Raw genomic sequence first — 20,434 nt, forward strand, 5'->3', positions numbered from 1 at the left:
CATTCATGCCTTTGAGCTGTCAACACCGAGGTCAGAGCAGGAGAAATGAAGCCGTTCTTTGGTCTCATAAATATTCATTGAGCTCCTACTTTAAGCCAGCTGCTGTTTTAAGTTCTCTTTGTTGAGTCCTGGCTCTGCCACTCACTATTCAGGTTACCTGGGGCAAAGCCCTGAACCACTCTGAGCCCATTTCCCCATCTGGAAAGCGAAGATGTTGAGTTCCACCTCGCAGGGATGATTAAGAATTAAATGACCCTAACACAGTATGATTTAGCATGGGCCTCTGCAGTTTGTGCCCATGACTATTAGGGTTAGTGCAGACAGAGCGGTCAGGTGGAAGTAGGGTCTGGTTCTTGCACCCAATGGACCTGAAATCTATGGAAGAGGCAGACAGTCATCCTCAAAGCATGCAGCAGCACCCACGGAGAAGGGAGGCTCAGGGAGCTTTTCCTAGTGGAATCAAGGCAGGCTTCCTGAACAAGGTGGCACTTGAAGGTGGAAAGGGAGCCCTTAGGAGGAGAGAACTGAGGGAACATTTCAGACTAAGGAGACAGCAGGAATGAAGACTGGGGTGGGGAAGTGTATGGAACTGTCTGAAAAACCGTGATGGATCTAGCAGGAGAGAACACAGAGGCAAGTGCCCAGGAGGTGCTCAGAGGTGACAGGGACCCTTAAAGAGTAGGGTGGGAGCCACCTGTCTCTTTGGTGATTGGGGAGGCAGCTTCGGGAGCCCTGAGGATGGATTAGGGGGTCAAGAACATGGTGCTGTGCTGCTGAGGAGGGCTGGGGCTGAATTCCAAGGCAGGCTGGCTGGATGGGTGCACTTGGGCATCGAGAGGGCGGAATCCTCAGGCCCTGGTCCAGGTGGAGAGCAAAGGAGTCTCACATAAACTAGGGTTTCACCCTTGGGGAATCTGCACGGTGGTCATGTGGGTCCTATGGAGGGAACCCCAGTTTGCAGAGGAGGCTAACACCGTTGTCTTTCACTGTGAGTGCAGAGAGCTGTGGGTCATTCCCATAGTTTTAAGTTGGGTTCTTGAACTCAGGAGAGCTCAGCTGGATGAGTACCAAACCATTCACCTAACAGAACTCATTTCCAGAACCTGTTCTGACTTCAAGTCATAGAGAAGTAGATGAGTCAGACCCTGTCTTGGGTCATGGTATTTTCAAGTGGCGCCAAAGAAGATGGGAAGGAAATGAAAAGTCCAGATGGTTTCAGATAATCTCCAGTCCTGGGAAGGAAATAGAACTGTGAGGTTATGAGGGTGGAGATGTGGTGGTGGTGGTGGTGGGATTCTTCAGGAGGCTGGTTGGAACATCCTCTCCATGAAAGTCACATTTGAGAGGACTAGAAGCCAGAGAAGCTGGCCATGAGGATATCTGGGGAAGAGCATCCCAGGCAGTGGGAATAGCACGTCCGAAGTCCATGGGGAGGGAGCAGGTGTGGTAGGTTTGAAGGTGAGGAGGCTGCCGCGGTGACAGGCCTCTGGGAACACTGACAATTCTCCCTTGGGCCAGCAGGTGGCACTATTGGCCCAGAATGGCCTCTTTCGGTGGCCAGGAGGGCAGGTGGACTCACAAGTGCCTTAACCTTGCGTTTCTATCTTGGGGCCCGAGCTCATCCTAGGTTCCCCCTCTGGGGGAGCGACAAGTGTGGAGGCCCTGGCTTAGCAGAAGAGCATGACATGGTTTCTTGATTTCTACTTTCTTCACTGGGTCTTGTTTTCAGTGTTTCTTTGCTCAACTCCTTCCTGTTTCTGGATACCTTTTCCTCTCCCTTTGCTTTACCTTCTTGCTTGCTCAGTCTTTGCTCTTCTTTCTCCCATGGCTCCATGGAGAAGCTGCTCCTGTCCTAATGCAGCTCAGGTGAGGGGGTGGTGAGTTAGGGTCAGGAAGGGTCTCTCTCTTCTCTCTCTTTCTCTCTTTTCTTCCTTCCTTCCTTCCTACCTTCCTTCCTTCCTTTCTTTTTTTTTGGTACCAGGGATCGAACTCAGGACCTTGCACTTGTGAGGCAGGTGCCGGAACCACTGAGCTAAATCCCCGGCCTTTCTTTCTTTCTTTCTTTTTCTTTCTTTCTTTCTTTTTTTTTTTTTTTTTCCTTTCTTTTCTTAGTGAGGAAGAGATTGTTTCCTAACTCAGTGTGTCTCTTTTCCCAACTCAGTGTGTCTCTTTTCCCTGTGGCTTCAGTTCTCCCTGAAAGGCCAGGGCTGGAGTAGTGACCTCAACAGCAGGGAATGTTTGAGGGACCCTGCTGCAGGACCCCTGGCTCACCTCGCAGCTCACCTCCTGCATCTCATTGTCCCTGGCAGTGGCAACCAGGGCTGAGGGGGAGCACTAACTGGTCAAATGAATGTCATAAAACAGCCTTCGAACTCACCAGACATGAATGTGAAAGGGTCATTTTAGTTGGCAAAAATAAAGCTTCTGCCCTACCCTGTGAACTTTGATTTTTGGTATGGGAGGAATTGAACCCAGGGCCCTTGCACATGCTAAGCTTACATTCTACTGTCCATGCACTCTGAGTTATTTGTTGGTGGAGACTGACCTGGCCAGAGCCCGGTTTTGTCATTCATCAGGGTTATGGCTACAGGTTGAGGGCCTTGGCTTTGGTCTGTGGGTAGCACAGTGATCAAGAGCTTGGTTACTTTATTTTATTCTACCTTGCTTTTTACTATAAAGTAAAATTTATGGCACAGATAGTCCCCCATTTATGGTGGTCTGACTTAAAGATTTTTCAACTTGATGAGGGTGTGAAAGCAATGTGAATTCAGCAGAAACTGTACTTTGAATTTTGAGCTGGGCACAGTGGTGCACACCTGTAATCCCAGCACCCTGAGAGATCACAAGTTCAAGCCCAGTCTGGGTAATTTAGCAACTTAGCAAAACCCTGTCTCAAGGGCTGGGGATTTAGCTCAGTGGTTCCACCGCCTGCCTCGCAAGTGCAAAGTCCTAAGTTTGATCCCCAGTACCAAAAACAAAACAAAACTAAACCAAAAAAACCTATCTCAGAATAAAAAATTTTTCTAAAAAGGGGCTGGGGCTGTAGCTCAGTATGAAGGGCTCAGGATCAATTTCTAGTACTGTGAACGAATGAATTTTGAATTTCAGTCTTTTCCTGGGCTAACCACATGCTCTATGATACTCTCTGGCAGTGCTGGGTAGCGGCAGTGAACTGAAGCTCCTGTGAGCCCTGTGATCTCAAGGGGAAATAACCAACACTCTTATGTGTGTGTGTTGCTGAGGTATGATGTCCAGTACCTTAGGTGCATTCAATGCATTTTCAGTTTATGATATTTTCAATTTAGGATGCGTTTATTGGGATATAGCCCCATCTTTAAGTCAAGAAACATATGTATTTCATTTTATTGTGAAGAATGCTTAATGTGAGATCTACCCTCCTTAGTAGCTTTTTAAGTGTCCAATGCATTATTGTTGACTACAGGTAATTGTTTAGTCTCTTAAAGCCTCTTGCTAGGAGGCCAGCTCCTCGCCTTTCCATGGACCCTGGGAACATTGTTTAAACCACTGATGGTGAACCTTTTAGAGCTTTCAGTGATACAAACAGCCCGCCACCGCACATATGCCATAGGCTCGCCACTACTAGTTTAAACTCTGTGCTTTTCATCTGTAAAGTGGGGGTAATAATAGTAACTTTACATAAGTAATTTATAAATATACCCATATATGCCCATCCATTCCTCTCCTCCCCGAAGTAGCTGCTGTTCAGAGTTTGGTCCATATTTTTCTAGCTATTTAAAAATTTTTTTTCCATGCATCTTAAGCAGCCATAGTTGCCTATACTTTTTTTTTTTTTTTGGTAATGGGGATCGAACTCAGGACCTTGTGCTTGTGCGGCAGGCGGTGGAACCACTGAGCTAAATCCCCAGCCCAGGTGCCCATACATTTAGCTGCCTCCTTTTAACCACTGTACAGTGCTCAGCCTAGGGAGGCCGCACCCTTCTTACCTGTCTCTCCTCTGAATGGTTTCTAGTATTTTCCCACCCTCGCACCTAGTGTCACATTTTGCAGTACTGCTAAATTCCCCTCCAAGTTCTATGCTCTCCACTAGTAAGAACATACCCGTTGCTCCTCTCTTGGGTGAGGCATCCTATCTCTATGTTGTGATCGTATTTCTCTCACTTCACACCCTCTGCACTCGTCCTGCTGCGTCCTGCTGCCCTCAGACAAGCTCAGTCCTCCGGGAGTTAGGCGGCTTCTGGCCTCTGAAGTTCCTGCACTGCCTGGGATCTTTGCAGGATGGTCCGTGGCTGGGGCTATCATCACCTTTCCCCTTTTCAGAAGCCCTGGGCATCCAGAGAGCTTTACTGATTAGAAGTGGCTGGGGAGTTCGTGGTGGGACTGACCAAAATCATTTCCCCAACCCGATTCCGAGGGACTGGTCCTCCCTTTTCATCCCATCATAGGGCCCCACTCGGGATTGAACCTTTCACACTGAACTACGTTCCTATTTATTTATTTGGCAGCACTAGGGATTGAACCCAAGGTCTTCACACTGAACTACATTCCCTGGTCCTTTCTTAACTATTGATTTTGAGACAGGGCCTCACTAAGTTGCTAAGTTGCCCAGGCTGGGGTCTAACTTGACCCCTCAGCCTCTCAGAGTGCTGGAATTGCAAGCATGTGCTGTCATGCCCACCTCATCACAATACTTAAGACGCCCCTGGGGAAGCACAGCTCAGAGCCCAAATGCATTTCCTTTACAGATCCAATGAAGTCAGCCAATTCTTACTAGGCTGTCCAGGGGTATTGCCTGCCAGTCTCAAACCCGGGTCAAGTTCTGAGAACTGAGACCCTGACAGGCCTAGAATCAAGTAGTTAAGTGGGGCAGAAGGGTTGACCTTGCAGATGGTTTCTGTCACTTACACCCGCCTCCTGAGAAAGGACCATCACAGCTTCTGCCTTCACTTATTAACCCCTTCACTGTCCACCTAGCTGGTTACCCATCCATGAAACCCACGTATATAGCATTGTATATAGCATTGGTGTCTGTTAGAGGCTCCTGCCCTCATTTTCTAGCTGAAAGACAGACTGGGAAAGGGATGTACTGTTCACAAGAGGACAGATCGGGGCTAGAAGCTGGTTCTGCTGTCCCCTGGCTGGTGCTCTTTGCACACCCACCTGCTGTGTTGCAGAACATGTGTGCGCATGTGAGTGTGTGTACATGATGGTCCTGCACAAGTGCACATATGTAGATGCAGATTAGAGAGCAGGTGATGGAGTTTTTTGTGTGCATGATGCTGGGGATTAAACCTGGGTCCTTCCACATGCTGGGCAAGTGTTCTACCACTGAAGTACGACCCCAGTTCAAAAGTGAGCTTGCCTGCCTACCTGCCTGCCTTTCTCCCTTCCCTTCCCTTCCCTTCTCCCTCCTTCTTCCCTCCCTCCTTCCTTCCTTCCTTGTACTGGGGGTTGAATACAGGGCCTTCACAATGAGCTACATTTCTAGCCCTTTTTTGCTTTGGGACAAAGTCTTGCTAAATTGCCCAGGCTGGGCTCAAATTTGAGATCCTCCCAGAGTGCTTGGAAGGTGAGTGCCACCATGCCTGGCTAATAATGGGCTTAGAAAAAAACTTTTTGTTTTGAAAATTACCAACTTGCACAAAACTTAGAAGAATCATACCGTGAGCACCTAGAGGATCACCTAAGTTCCCTGGATTTGACTTTTTGCCACCGCTGTCCATTCTTCCTGTATAGGATAGCAGTAAAATATGGAAAGGAAGTTGCAGCTGTCAGGACACATCATGCCTAAATTTTTCAGCAAGTGTCTCCCCCAAATAATGTGATTCTCAGAAATAACTGCAATACTGTTTACACATGTGAGGAAATTCATGGGTTGGGGTATGGCACAGTGGTAGATCATTTACCTACTGTCCATAATCCTGGGTTTGATCCCCAGCACCAGACCCACAAAAATCATATTAATTTGAAAATATAACCTAACATACAGTCCTTATCCAAATGCCTCTAATTGTTCCCAAGTTTGAATATGGACTGTGTATTAGATTGCAATATTAACTTACTGCTAATGTCCACTCATTGCTCTCAGTTGTCACATGTCTCATTTCTTTAAATAGAACAGCAGACAGACCTAGCAAAGTTGTTTTGTAGCATGTCCCACATTTTGGATTTGTCTTAAAAAAAAAAATTTCAAACGTCTTCCTTGAATAGTCCTTGATTTTACTGAAGAGAGATGAAACAAATGGCCCGCATTCTGACAGCAAAGAGAAGGGAGAAATTCCTGTTTTGTCCCTGGGGACAGATTTGTGCTACCCTTGCCTTCCCCTTGGGTGGGGCTGGGAGACTTTGCGCTGTCCCAAGCCTGTCACTGTGGGCTCTGTTGGTGCATCTGGCTGTGTTTGGTATTGGGGAGGCAGCTCCTGAGAAGGCTTCCCCATGGCTCTTTTTGGGAGATGTTTGGCTTGGGTGGACAAGGGTGTTGCTTTCTTACTTGTCTGAAACTTTTTATTTTTGGTACAGGGGATCAAACTCAGGACCTTCCACTTGCGAGGCAGGCAGTGGCAGTACTGAGCTAAATCCCCAGCCCTGAAGCTTTTATTTTACTCTCTCATGTGCTTCCTTGACTGTAAGGTAGAAGTCTGCTGTATGGTTCAACTGGGTTACTAATGACAGAAGCCAAATTCAAATTGGTTTAAGGGGGAAAAAGGACACCTGAAGGAAAAATGAAATCCAAGATGGCTCTTAACTCTTCTCATCAATAAGCTGAAGAAATTTGGCTTAGGAATGGCTGGATCCAGGTGGGTCAGAGGATCTGATGAGACAATCTGTGTGTCCCTGTTTCCTGGCTCTCCTTTCCCCTTCCATTTACTTCATGCACAGGATTTCTCCTCTCATGTTACCAGGCACTCACCCACAGCTCCTGGCTGCAGCTTTGGAAACCTCAGCTGGTATTAAGTTTCTTCTTTCTATGATGCCAGTAAAAATTAGTTCACTCTAGCTACGTGCCCATCCTTGTAGTAGTCACGGTGGCAGAATACATGGATTGGTCGGGCTGCACCATGTACTTGCTGCCAGGCTCAGGCTGAGCGGGACAACTCCACCTCAACCACAGGAACCTACAGGGCCATCGGGGTGCTCGCCAATGGAAGTCCAGGTGCTGTCAAGCCCAGGAAGGGGCCTGGTGGGTCCTGAGCAGGCAGAAAAGCAGGCTCTGCTGCATCTGTGGACAGACATCAAGTCTCTGGCCGTGTCATCCCCTGGGGTCCTCAGCCCTCTTCACTTAGGGTTTTGTGGGAGTCGTGTCTATGGGAGTTGGACCATTTATGTATGGGTCTAAGCTCCACCTCTTAGCTGCTCTGTGATCCTGAACAGAAGACCTGACCTTGCAGGTCTCAGTTGACTCAGTTTCTTCAATGAGCTTATCAATGAGAGGACTTAGAAGTTTTCTTGGATTTCACTTTTCCTTTTTTTTTTGGTACCAGGGATCGAACTTGGGTCCTTAGCTTTCCAGGCAGGCGGTGGAACCACCGAGCTAAATCCCTGGCCCTCCTTCAAGTATTTTTTTTTTTCCTTCTTTAAACCAATTCGGTTTTGGCTTATGTCACTATTTCTCCCTTACAGTGTGTTTGTATGCAGGCGAGTTACAGAGGGGAAAGTGCTTGGCCAGGGCTGATCCCTGGGGTGGTGGGGTCATCTCGAAAGGGGATTCTCCTGCTTCAGGCCAGCAAGCAGGGCCTGTCCTTGGGGTTGCTCCTGGGACAGTGGGGAGGGAGAGCTGCAGGGGCCATGAGCCCTTTGGATGTTTGAGGTGATCTCTCCACAGAGGACTGTAGAGTGGGGCAGTACCGTCTCACAAAGGGACTGTCCGAGCCCTTTGCTCATGCTCTGAGCCCCAGAAGAAAAAGGGAAGAAAGTAGTAGTAGGGCTGGTTCAGCCATTCCTAAACTAAGCTGGGAGAGGTGACCATTAGTTGACACCGGACACAGCATTGCCAGACACAGTGATCAGCAGAGAAAGCTGTTTATTCAATTTACAATTCTTTTGCAGTTCTCCTCTCTAGCTCCAGGAGAATGGCTCAGTTAGCTGCTAATAAGTCTTTAACACCCCTTTAACATTTGCTAATCTCCCTTCTTAGTAGAGAGATTTGGTCTCAGCCTCAGGCCTTGGGCAGGCAACAGTGTCTGGTTAACTAGAGCTTAATAACATTGTTTAATTTTTCAGAATTGCTTTTTTTTAGTAGACTCAATTTTTAAAGAACAGTTTTAGATTTATAGAAAAATTAAGGAGATCATATGGAGGAATTCCCATACACCCATCTCCCATTTCTCCTATCTCTTACACCAGTCTGGTACATTTGCTACAAGTGATGAACCAAAACTGATATATTATGAGCTAAAGTTCATAGTTGATTCAGATTTTCTTCACTTTTTTCATAATGTCCCGTTTCTCTTCCCAGGTCCATCTAGGATTCTATATTACATTTAGTCATCATGTGACCTTGGGTCCCTCCTGGTTGTAGCAGTTTTTCAGATTTTGCTTGTTTTTGATGACCTTGGCAGTTTTGAGCAGTGCTGGTCTGGTGTATTGGTTCATGTCCCTTCCTGGGATTTAGCTGCTGTTTTTCTTATGATTAGACTGGGGTTGTGAGTTTTGATGAAGGGCATCACACAGGTACAGTGTCATGTTTGTTTGTTTGTTTTTTGGTACCAAGGATCGAACTCAGGTCCTTGAGCTTTCGAGGCAGGTGGCGGAACCACTGAGCTAAATCCCAGGCCCTACAGTGTCATTTTTTATCCCATTGTCTCAAAGGGACACACAGTAAATATGACTTACCTCTGCTGGTGGTGACCTTGACTACCTAGCTGAGGTGGTTGTCAGCTTTCTCCACTGTTGAGTTACTCTTCATTCTCCCCAATGCCCTGTCCCAGTATTTAATTTTAGATTTTATGTTATTTTGTGGTGGTAGGGATTGAATCCAGGGTCTCGCACGGGTAGGCAAGCACTGTACCACTCAGTTGCACCCCTAGCCTATATTTACTTGTATAATCACCTTCTATTTATGGGAAATGATTGTATCCATGTATGGCTTTTATCTGAAAAATTAAAAAATGTATTTAATTTAAATATTAACTTTACTGGGGCTAGGGGTTTAGCTCAGTGGCACCTCGCCTGCCTCGCAAGCGCAAGGTCCTGAGTTGGATCCCCGGTATCAAAACAAAACAAAAAATTAACTTTATTTAAGAAAAATGTTAAGTAGATCAAATTTACAAGAGGTGTATGAACATTTTAAAAATCAGGAAAGCAGTATTGGAATGACAGGTAGAAATTCTGGAGGTTGGAAAATTTTAGCAATATTGGCTGGGAAAATGCCTGGGCCTCAGGCTCAGACTTTGGCCTGCTCCCCAAATCCCTTAAGACAGAGAACAGCAAGTGACAGGTGTGGCCTCTGAGAAGTCCCAAACAGCTCAGAAGTGCTGTGACCTCCAGCCCCCAGAGATTATGACCTTTCTCCTTCTCCCTTCTCTCCTGGTCCTGGGACCCCACAGCACTTCCAGTGGCTTCTAGCAGCACCCTGTGCAGCTGATCTCTGGGTAGATCCAAGACAGTCTTCTCTACAATCTGCGATCAGGAAGGTGGTGCTGAGTGTTGGGCCCATACACACATGCTGTCTGGTTTACCCCTCAACGAGGGGTAGAATTACTAGCCCTCCTATTTCCATAAGGTCACTAGCTAGTCCCCTCTCCTCCCCTTTCCTTCTTGCCTGCCTGCCTGTCTGACACCTTTATCCTCTTTTTCTTTCACCAGGGATTGAATCCGGGGCCTTGTGCATACTAGGCCAAGGGCTCTACCACTTAGCTACACTCTCAGGCTTCTATTTGGCTAGAGATTATTTTAAAAACATGGCTTGACTCTACTCTCCAGGGTTGGCAAACAATACATTATTTTTGGTTTATCTCCCCCCGAAAGTGTGTTTGTGGTTATTGTACCAGGGATTGAACTCAGGACCTTGGGCTTGCAAGGCAGGTGGTGGCACCACTGAGGTAAATCCCTGGACCCAAGTACATGGTTATTTATGGGTGCTCTAAAAGATGCTTGTGAGTGCCAGCTGCCATATGGATGTTTCTCATGTGGCTTTTTTTTTTTTTTTTTGGTACCGGGGATTGAACTCGGGACCTTGTGTTTGCAAGGCAGGCGCCGGAACCACTGAGCTAAATCCCCGGTCCTCTCATGTGGCTTTTAACAAGGGCATCCTTTTAGACACCCCATTGGATTTTTTTTTTATACCCTGTGAGAGGGTGAAGGATGGGTCTCCGTACTTGGGTTGGCAATACCGTGCCTTCCCTTTCCTCTGGCCAATCCAGTTCTGTCAAGTACAAAGTCTGGGACAGTTTTTCTGGGGCAAAGGAAACTCAGATCCCAGAGGGAGGAAGGACATTTCTTTCCTTTCTCTCCTCCCTCCCTTCTTTCCCCCTCCTTCCTTCTGTCCTTCTTACAATACTTATGGAGAGTAAAGGGGGCAGACACTGTCATGAGTGAGGGATGGGTGGGATTGATAATGGCCACTGCCCTTATATTATGACCCCCATGCATATTATGTAACCCCATGGAGTTTTCATTTCACAGGTGCAAACAGACCAGCAATCAAGCAAACAGATAAATCAATTTAAAAAGAAAAACTTTGAGCTAGAATAATTGATAGGAAGGAAACAAGCCAAGGTGGTACAGAATGACCAAGGGGATCTACATTAGGTGAGTGGTCGAGGAAGGCCTCTCTGAGGAAGTGACATTCTTTTGGGTGCAGGTCTAGCAGAGAAAGCAGCTTGTTTAATTTCCCCATTGGAAGCCAACAAGTGACAGCAAGCAGTGCCTGTACTCCCAGCTGCTCTGGAGGGTAGAGCAGAAGAATCACTTGAGCTCAGGAGTTTGAGGCCAGCCTGGGCAATGTAGTGAGACTATGTCTCTTAAAACACCCCCACTCCAAACTGGTCCTGGTGGTGTGTGCCTCTGATTCTTCTGATTCCAGCTGAGGATCCCAGCTAGGAAGCTGAGGTAGGATTGCCAATTCAAGCCCAGCTCAGGCAATTTAGTGAGATCCTGTCTCAAAATAAAAAGGAATGGGGATGTAAGTTAGATTGAACTCAGTGGGTTCGATTTCCAGGACCACAAAACAGACAGACAGACAAACAAGCAAACAAAACAAAACACCCAAACCAAAACAACACACACACACACACACACACACAGTTTCCCTGCTGGGTGGCTCAGTTACATTAAGCTCACAATGAATTGTCCTGCCTGCACTTACTTCCTTGCATCCTAGTGCCTTTCAGGGTGAGTGGTGGAGTTGAGGCTACTTTGGCTCCAGGTATAAAACAGTGCCACAGGATGGGGTCCATGGAGGATCCCCAGAGAGACATAGGGAGCTTTAGTCACTGGACCCACAGAGTAAGTTCCCCACTGCTGTCAGAGGGATAGAATTTTCAGGGCACATCAGTAGGAGGCACAGAAAGGATTTATTTAGTAGAAACGAGTACATACTCAGAAGGGAGTGCAGCAGGGCATGGTGGTGCATGACTGTAATCCCAGCACTGGGGAGGCTGAGGCAGGAGGATCACTTTGAGTTCAAGGCCAGCCTGGGGTGCATAGTGAGTTCAGGACCAGCCTGAAAAAAAAAAAAGAAGTCAGTGCAGCTGTTCTGAGAGTGAGATGCATTACGGTCTGGAGCTTGGCATGTTTCTGTGGTCTTGTGTGTGGCTTCAAATGGATGATCTGGAATGTTCGGTCCCACTGCCCATCAGGCTGCCCATCTGGAATGTTAGAATGTGCTATGTTAGAATGCAAACCCAGCTTGAAGCTGGGTTGAGAGTGGGCTTTCTTTTTTTGTTGTTTGTTTGATACTGTGGATCGAACTCAGGTCCTTGGGCTTGTGCAGCAGGTAGCAAAACTACTGAGCTAAATCCCCAGCCCAAGAGTGGGCTTTCTTGAGGAAGGAAGTCTGTGGGAGGAAGTGCAATTTACAGGTGGAAAGCAGGGGCCCAGAGTCCAATTTACAGGTTTGCTTAAGTCTTTTTTGGTACTGGGGATTGAACTCAGGACCTTGCGCTTGGAGGCAGGTGGCGGAAGCACTGAGCTAAATCTCTGCCATTGGTTTACTTAAGTCTTTAAGACCCTTAGGAAAAAAATTTTGGAGTGAGTTTCCCGGAAGGGAAAAAGGCTTGAGTAACTTGTGTCTTAAAGCTGTACTTTTTCTTAAAAGTACAACTTGAACATTATGATTTTCCTTGTCTCCTTTCTATCTGTCTTTATTTTTTTCTATTTAACCTCCAGAGGAAGAGCTTTGCTTTCCCAGCATCACAGAACACAGTTCTCACCAAGGATGCAGGGGCACGTGGAGGTCACTGCTGGGCTTGCCTGAAGCCCGTCTTGGAGCACCCTTCCCCATGTCCCCTGCCAGGAAATGTATGATGGAGGTGTGCATGCAGCAGACCCACCCAGCTCCTCACAATCTTTAAAGTGATTGGATGTATTTCAAAGAAGGGAAGTGTAGACAACTTTGGTCCTTTAGTCATTAGCCATGACCCATCATTTGTGACCCAGGTAGCTGTAGGAAAGATTTAAATGTACTTTTTTCCCTCTGAAGTTGATGATTTTAGTCTATCAAATAAACTGACAATAGATAGTATGGGACACACACACACAGACACACACATGGACACGGACACATACAATGTGTGGGGCAAGATGGCCAAACCTCTTATAGAGCTTAACAAAGGGGCTGGGCCAGAGGGAGGTGTTGGCAGGGGATAGGCTGTGATGAAGATGAAGTCTCCTAAGTAACAGACCCCCAATCTCTTCTTGCTGTGGAAATGTCATGGACAGGGTCTGAGGGGTAGAGATGGGGAACTTCGAGCCACCCCACCCACTGGGCAGGTTGCAGGATCCCTGACTTCCATCACAGAAAAAGAATTTTCAGAACTCATCAGTAAGAGGCATACAAAGATTCATTAGGCAGAACTTTTAAAGTACCCACTTAAAGAAATAGAATTTGGCCTTTAAGAGGGAGAGAGGTGCGGGGTGGCTTCTAGCTGGGTATGTTTATGAGGACTTGGGGGTGTCCCTTAGGTGGCTTATCTAGGGTGTGTATTCTAGTATCTGTTGAGTTTGGCCATTTGGTGGGCTATGTTAAAATGTGAACTATTTACATATGCTTGAAGCTGAGATATGCTGTCCTCTTACTAGTGTGCTTCCTGAGGATGGGGTTGGGTAGGAGTAAGTGCAGTTTACAGATAAAAAGCACAGGCCCAGAGCCCAGTTTACAGGCTTAGTGTCTCTGAGGCCCTTAGGAATTTTTCCTGGGTTTGTGTCCTAAAGCTGCACTTTTGTTTTTTTTGAGACAGGGTCTTGCTATGTAGTCTAGGCTGGCCTTAAAGTCACAGCGATTCTCCTGTCTCAGCCTCCTGAGTGCTGAGATTACAGGTGTGCATCACCACACCTGGCTGTAGTTTTAAGTAAAAGTACAACGTTAATATTACAATTTTCCTTGTCTCTTTTCTACCTGTCTTTATTTCTTTTATCCTACCTCAGAGAGACCCTTCCTAGGCAGAAAGGGGGACTATCAAGCAGACAATCCTCTGTCTACAGCATCTGTTATTTACCAATGTGCGCAGATGTGAATTTCTTTTCACAGGAAGATAGCTTTTCAGAGCCACTCCCAGGTCTGCGGGGGTCTGCAGTTTCTTCAAATAACCAACTTGAAATGTGCCCAAGAAATCTATTGGGGTGGGGTATTTATTCTTCCACGTAGCCCCGATCCTGCTAGTGACACTCGGTGAGTGAGGGAGCCTGGGGGTGGGAGATAGATGGGTGCAAACAGCGTCTGGAGCCTCGGGGTGAAGGGAAGGGGCTGGTGCAGTTTCTGAAGCTGCTCTGGGTTTGGGGAGGGCTGAGATACGGGAACTACGGATGGAGAAAGAGTTGTTCACAGAAAAAGAGAGCTTAGACTACAGCAAGCACAAAGCAACCCGGACAGCTGGAAGAGCTTTCCCAGCCTGGGCAAGGAGGCTGAGAAAACTCGCAATTTGGAGAGGCAGCTGCTCAGCGGGAGGCCCAGAGCTCGGCTGCTCCCGGGTGGACCCAGCTCGGAGAGTCTGTGTCAACACCCAAGATAAGCTTTGTGTTTGTCTTTTAGGACTGAAAGGACTTAGTGTCAGGGTGGAAAAGATCTATTAACACATCAATGAGTTAGAGTCCGCGTCTGTTGTGAAGGAAACTATTGCCTGCTAAGCAGAAAGGCTTTGATCTATAGTGGCGGTTCCCCTCTGGAAAGGACTACCCAGTGCAGAGTTCTTCAGGACCCAATCAAAGAGATGAGTTTAGACAACAGGAACAGAAATTAGAATTTACTAGGAATCAGGTAGATGGGGCACAGCCTATGAATTTTCAAGTAGATGAGGCATGTGAGCTAGTTATTCCCAGCAGTGTCTGCTGTGTACAAAATGATTAGCTAGTGGTTGAAACAAAGGTGCCCAGTGGCCCTGGTCATGGAGTCTCAGCTTTCATACTGCCTGGCACCCCCATCTCTGCACATGCACTGCATTGGTGACTCACAGCAGCACCCCCATCCTAGTTTAGACTGTGGGGAACATGCATCCACACATGTAGCAGCACCCCAGTCTGTCCAAAGGCTCTGCTTTCTGCAAACATACAGGAATCAAGAAGGAAAAAAGTGGAGCCAAAGACAGGTTCTGCAGTGGAGGTCAGAAACCCTTTATGTGCTCGTCTCTTATTTTTGTCAAGCTAGGTTATTTGGGTTCCCAGTGAGCTGCAGGGACAGCCACAGCTGTCACTAGGAACACAAGGACTCAGCACAGCATGGTGAGCAAGGCTGCTTGTGGATAACTAGTGAGGCGCTGTCACACACATTCTCATTTGACAGCTTTGTTAAGTATTTATCTTTTTATTTTTATTTTATTTTTTGTTATTCTGGAAACCAAACCCGGGGGCTGTGTGCATGCCGGGCAAGTGCTCTCCAACTAAGCTGCATTTCTAGTCTCTATCTTTTTATTTGCAGAATTAATATCTAGATCTTAGGTAAAATTTGTAAATGGAAGAAAAATACAAAGAAAATAACAGTAATTCTGGAGATAATTATTATTAACCATTTTATGCCCACTATGAACATTTTATTTTTTATTATGGAAATTCCCCAACACACAAAGTAAATAGTGTAATGAATTCCCTGTCCCAACTTCAATAATCCCTCCATTCTGTCATTCTTATTTCATCTATAACTCTACCCATTCAACATCCCTACTCTACTATTATTGGTACTGTTATTAATAGTTTCAGCTCTTTTAAAGTAAAATTTACATGCGTTGGAATGCACAAATTTTAATTCTACATTTTGAACAAACGGACCCCCCCCCACTCCATCCGGATATAGAATATTTCCATTGAGCCAGAAATAATCCAGAAAAATCTTCTACAACTAGAAGCAGCCACTGTTCTATTTTTTTTTTTTTTTTGCACCTTGGATTATTTAAAACTTTCTTGTAAATGGAATCATACAGGAGGTATGTTTTAGATCTGGTTTCTTTCACTCAGCATAATGTTCTTGAAATCCATCCATGATATTACATATATTAGTATTTTATTCCTTTTTGTTGTTGAAAGTATGCCCTGGGTGGATGTACCACAGTTTGTTGATAGGCACTGTTTTCAGACTTTGGATATTTTGAGTAAAATAAATACACTGTGCATATTTTCACGCAAGTCTTTATGTAAACCATGTATGGTTATTTAATCCTTGCAACTAGCTGGGCATGGTGGCACATGCCTGTAATCTCAGCTACTGAGGAGGCAGAAGCAGGAGGCAGAGGTTTGAGGCCAGTCTTGGGCAATTTAGCAAGACCCTGTCTCAAAATAAAAATAAAAAGGGCTGAGGATATAGCTCTAGTGTCCCTGGATTCCATCCCCAGTATGGGGGGAGGGAACCCTTCACAATACTAACCCTGGGAGGATGGCACTATTGTTATCCCCATTTTACAAATGAAGAGACTGAGGCACAAGGAGGTTAATCTTAGCCTGAGGGAGTGAAAACTGGGAGTGGGATTCTAACTCAGGCTTGACTATCTGTAGGGTCTGTGGTTTTGTTTCCTTACTGTGATGTTTTCACTACAGCTCCTTTGGGGCCATTAAATGCAAGGACAAATGGGTCTCTCACCTCAGTGGCCTGTCAGTTCATAACTGCATTTTAGCTCATTACAGTAGTTGATATTGATAATAATGGTCCTGAGTCACCCTGAAAAGGTTACATTAAACCTGTCTTTGAAAAGAACAACACTATGTAAGACATTTAAGGAAAATTCTAATCAAGGTTGTTACAATAACAGCAAGCTAGCAAGCAAGCAAATGCAAAGTTTTGCTACCTTAATCGTCTGGAAATCTCACATAAGTGTAATTTGTCATCTCCCAAAGAAGCCAGGCACACACCACATTACTGGGCATATAAAATAGTATATAAATAATACATGTATGAGAAACCACTCTGTTCCTTGTAGAGCCAAATAGAATAGGGTTTTGGAGAGTCTGCTGGTTCTTGCTTTGAAGGATGTTGTTGCTAAGCAATGTTGCTAATATGGAAAGACAGTTTCTCTCCTGACTTTCCACTGAGTCCCAGAAACCCTCGGGTTGGAAGTGGCTTTGGCAGCAGCTGAGAGGTCTGCTAATCAGGGAAGTGGAGGCTAGGGGACCCTGGATGCGAGAAGGATTGCGCTGCTGGCCACCCGAGCTCCTGATTTTCTGGAGTGATCCTGGGCAGCCTCCATGCAAAAGGCAAAGGCACCTCTTTATGTTCATCAGAAATTTCATGCTTAGGAGAATCTTTCTAAATGTTTCTAGTATGGGGGAAATTATAGTCATGCAGTTTAACCAAAATTTAAAAAGATCCATAAGGGAGAGAGAGATTGAGAGATTTAAAATATCTTCATTAACCAAAGCAACACATGAAGAACTCCTTTCTTCCTCCTAACAGGAAATCAGCAAAGTTCTGATCAATATCATTCCTTGCAGGGTTCTTCTCTGTGACTCTAGGTGCCAGATGATGTGTAGCCCAAGGACTGGATGCTCACTGTTGGGTGGGATCTGTGGCTTCCTCAGTGTGGTTTCCTTTCCTTGGAGCTTGGAAATGCCACATAAGTCACCAAGATTTCTTTCCAAATCCTGAGCCTGTTTATCATCAGAGCCTCTGCTTAATAAATGTGTTGCTCCTGGACTGTAGGGGTGAGCTGAGATTTTTAAGGCTTATCTTTGAGGCTTCCCATCCCTGCTTGGAGATGTCCTGACTCCATGTCCTGACCCTCAGTGAGATGGCCCTGTTTAGGGTTGAGCTCTGGGCAGGGATGTTAGGAGCTGGAGGAGAGTTTGAGTATCGGAAGACTCTTCCTGCAGTTCTCTCTTTTCAGAGTAGAAAGTACTCCCCACCTCAAATGACCTTGATGGCTCCCTCTCCCTTTCCACTCTTCCCCCTTGTGGCAGTCACCCAGAGACGCCACTGTGCTGTAGCCCAGCAGGGGGCACCAGTGTACCTGATAAGAATGTCAGTCTGTGGCTTTTACAGTGCAGGTGTAAGGAAGGGTGGGGAAGTGTGAGGTCTGAGGGAGGCTTCTGAATTATTTCCTTGAGCAGGTGTGTGTATGTGCATGCCCTCATACATAAGGTAGAATGAGAGTAGGCGTGCTGGCATGTTCTATCTAAGGTTGGTATGTTTATAACTCTTGCATTAAACCAAAGGCTGTGTGGGCCAGGGGATGGCTGAGGACCCTGGAGAAAAAGAAGGGCGAGCTCTGAAGACATCTGGCTTTCTTTTTTTTATTATTTTTTAAGTTTTTAATTTTTATTTATATATTAATTGGTACATTTTAGGTATACAATACATTTCCATTTATCATTGGGTGTTTGTACCTGAACATGATGTATCTTAGTTCCTATTTTTTCCCCATTACCTATGCGCCCTTCACCCCCTCCACCCTTCCCTATTTACACAGACTTTGTTTCCATTTTTTTTTCTCCCTACTCTTCCTCTCCAGTCCATTTCCAGCCCTTGGCTTCCCCAGTCCTAACCCAGAATGGCTGCAATGATTTTGCTGCGGAGCAACTGATGGAGATACCCAGAGGTCAAGGTTGGATGGGGCAGAGAGAGAGCCTGTGCTGCAGGCTCTGACGGAAAGCAGGGTGCTGGCAGCAGGGCTGACTCCCTGCTTCACATGGATGTGTCTCTTGGAGCAGGTTCCCAGGCACAGAAGGCCCCTTTCTTCAGGACCAAGCATGCATGTCTGTCTCAACCCACTGGCCCCTTAGGAGTGGGCTGTGCAGCTGTCTGCCCTCTGTTCATGATTAACTTTCCCATCCCTGCCCCCTCATGTGAACCCAGGTCCCCACAAGCCTTTGGGTTTCCCCCAGGCTGGCAGCTGCCTGGCACTTTGTTCTCAGGACTGTGGGCTCCGGGGGCTGGGAATTGAGGATAAGCTGTGAGGTGGGCTGTAGCCCGGAAGAAGAGCCCTTCTCTGAGCATGGAAATCTTCGATGACCTTGCTTCCTATGGCCTGAACATGTATACCTTTCTCTGTCCATCCCAAAGTGCCGATGGACATTGTGGCCCTAGAACCCCTTCGAGTCACCAATGTGAGAATTGTTCCCTTTCAGTTCGCTTCCAAGCTGTGATTTTTTTTCAAGGGCAGTGTCTTAGTTTAGTCCAAGTGTCTCACTAACACCTCATCCTTGTGCCTATTTTTCTTTTATAAGGAAGGTGTTTAGGCTCAAAGCCTTCATCAGGGAATAGTGCTGAGGTAGAATTTAATACATCTGTTTGTTTTTATGGTATTGATAGGAAATGAGCATAGATTTTCATTTAAGGTGGTGATAATGGTTTCTTTTAACATTAAGTAAAAAAAGTGAGATGATTTAATGAATGTAAAATAATAAGTAAATAATTGAGCAGTATGACATTAAGATCAAACATTGTGAAGATTGTATGGGAATGGCCTAATTTGGGGAACCACTGGGCTACTGTGCACGTTAGATTGGAAATGATATTGTTTTGCAGTGTGTGTGTTAGCCCTGTTTGTCCTGGGGAAGGGTGGTCTTCCATTTCTCCCACCTCAGTCTCTTGCACAAGGCTGGACAAATTGTAAGTGTCTGGTAAACACTGACAGAGTGGGCAAGCCTAGCCTAGACGGGTATTACATCCTCTGCAAGAGTTTTGGTGTTTCTTCTCTGGGCAGTGGGTGTGATGGGCCATGGGAGTTGAAGCTGGAGTCCAGCAGGGGAATCTTGTGTCTGCCCTGAGGGTGGAAGGCTATGGGGCAGGGTAGAAGGAAGAGCTGTCCCACACTCAGGAAACACTTGACCTCTTAGGAATCAAGGTCTGAGAGGTTATGGTCTTTTGGAAATAGTCACATTGGGGTTGTGAGGAAGCTGAGAGGGCCTGGAAGCCCAGAACAAGAATGAATGCTGGCACCTGCTTGGTGGAAAGATTTTGAATCCTCATCTCAATGCTCTGCTACCCACTGTGGTTGTGCACTTGACCGGAACCAGGCCCTATGCACTGGGATGATCGTTTGTGTGTGTGTGTGTGTGTGTGTGTGTGTGTGTAGGGGTGCATGCACTCTCACCTGCTGGGGAGGGAGACAGGGTTTCCAGTGGGATGCAGCCTTCCTTGTGTGTGGATAAAATACACCTATGCTAGCATATGGCTGGTGACCCATGGCCAACTCTGCCATGCAGCTGAAGTTGCCCATCAACTAATCGATAGATACTATGCGATACTGGGGGATGTAGGATGCTCACTTCCCCATTCTTTTCCCAACCGTTCTGAAGTCACCACGGGTAGTAGTTTTTGCAGCCTGCCTAGCTGCCAGTCCCAGTCACTCAAATCTGGTTATAAATAGACGTCCACGGCTATATCTGTGATCCCCCACCACCCAGGCGGCTCAGGAGGGCTCAAGGCCATTGCTAATGGATGCTTGATAAATAGACCAGGTGCACTTTGGAACCACTCCGGGACTCCCTCCTCTCCATCTCAGCTCTATTGCTAGGAAGAAGCTGCGCCCATTGGAGAGGCAGGGCTGCCGCCTCAGGCCCTGGAATTCATTTGCAGCCCCTTCCCCTCTCCAGGAGGGGCCTCTCTCCTGCCTGGATTTGCTGTTTGCCTGAACACCAGACTGTGTAAAAACAAGGCAAATTACCTCGGGGACCTCTTTGGGCCCAACAGGACTGTTTCCGAAGATGGACTAATTGGCTGGTTTTAATTCCCCGCAGCCCCCTGCCGGGTTCCTTTCCCCTAGGGGACAAGGCGGTTAGTTATGCCTCAGAGCTCGGAGGGTCTGGGCGGCCCTACAGCAAATGGAAGTGGTTGAGGGGAACTTGTGAGTGAGGCCCCCATGCCGTCCAGGACCCG

At 46.6% G+C, this 20,434-nt stretch overlaps 1 protein-coding gene across 15 annotated transcripts in view; it reads left to right on the forward strand.

Moving 5' to 3' along the window:
• Nucleotides 1-20,434, forward strand: part of Rap1gap2 (RAP1 GTPase activating protein 2) — a 251,824-nt gene that overhangs the window by 67,599 nt on the left and 163,791 nt on the right. The gene's annotated exons all lie outside the window — the stretch shown is intronic.

Source organism: Heterocephalus glaber, unplaced genomic scaffold (genome assembly GCF_053883595.1).
Source record: "Heterocephalus glaber isolate CG9 unplaced genomic scaffold, H.glaber_assembly_v1.0 deba00001564, whole genome shotgun sequence".
NCBI lineage: Eukaryota > Metazoa > Chordata > Mammalia > Rodentia > Bathyergidae > Heterocephalus > Heterocephalus glaber.